Source organism: Wasmannia auropunctata, unplaced genomic scaffold (genome assembly GCF_000956235.1).
Source record: "Wasmannia auropunctata unplaced genomic scaffold, wasmannia.A_1.0 LD336064.1, whole genome shotgun sequence".
In the NCBI taxonomy this organism is placed as follows: Eukaryota; Metazoa; Arthropoda; class Insecta; order Hymenoptera; family Formicidae; genus Wasmannia; species Wasmannia auropunctata.
In genome coordinates, this window is record NW_012026826.1 from 1,332,185 (window position 1) to 1,333,308 (window position 1,124).

Sequence of the window (1,124 nt, forward strand, 5' to 3'; positions counted from 1 at the left end):
AAGAAACACAAAATAACACGTAATTAACACAAGTGACCCGGCTGTGGCAAGGCGAGCGCAAAATACTCTACTCGATTCGCGTAACTCTATACCGGGCGGATGGCACACGCGGACTCTACACACGGACATACATTTACGCGGACAACGAAACTGAAATAGCGCGATCCGCCCGACAATGAAACCGGCGGCTGACAATTATAATCGCTAACGTTTGTCTCACCAAGAGCGGCACCTACGGAGGGTGTTCTCTCTCAAAGTCTTTCGCACTCGGCAACTACGGGATCCTGCGTCCTGTCCTTCACGCGACCACAGCACAAGTGTCGCTCGCCGGTCCTTCCGGCAGCACGCAGGCAGCAGGGGGTCACGCGATCGGCTGATAGTGCGCCGATTGGCCCTGCGAGCGCGACGCCCGCGAATCACGGTGTCGCACGTGATCAGCTGGCTCGCAGCTGGTCGCGCGGACTTTAAATTAGGCTCGTGTCCTTCACCGAGCCCTGGCGTCGACCCTGTTCGTTCGTCTCGTTTCCGTATAATTCGCCGTCGGCAACCCGATTCTGGCCAGATCGTAAGAGTCCGTTGCCTCCGTATTTACTCTCGGATTGCTGAAATTAGTCGGCGACAGTAACGAGCTCGTAATAGAGAACATGGAGCTAACGTTCGTATGAACTATATTATCTGACCTGCGTGCTCCGTTTCTTCCGCGATGAGCCAGACGTTCCGAGGCTGATGTCTCTCTCCCTCTCGCTGCTTGGTGTAGACGATTTACCATTGTCGCCGATCATACCTACGGTTACGCTCACGAGGAGAGAAAAGTTACATAACGCGCGCGGCAATAAGGTCGAAAACGCAATGCGCGCGGATACGCTCGCCTCCCTAAATCGGGGAGGACGCAGGATCCGAAACCGCGCTTCTTCGGTCGGGTGTTGCGACCCTTGTGACGGACGATCAAAAAAAATGTCCCGTCACAATACATACATACATATGTCGCAGAAGCGAAAAAAAGTCGTCGTGAGTATAGAGAAAAAGTTGGGAGCAATTAGAAGATTGAATAGAGGAGAAATCATTCGCAATGTCGCGGCTGATTATGGTGTTGGAGAGACCACCGTTGGCGATTAGCGTCGAAA

The 1,124-nt window shown here is 53.3% G+C and overlaps 1 pseudogene; it reads left to right on the plus strand.

Moving 5' to 3' along the window:
• The first annotated feature begins 981 nt into the window (after positions 1-981).
• LOC105450308 overlaps positions 982-1,124 on the plus strand; it is a 1,820-nt pseudogene continuing 1,677 nt past the window's right edge.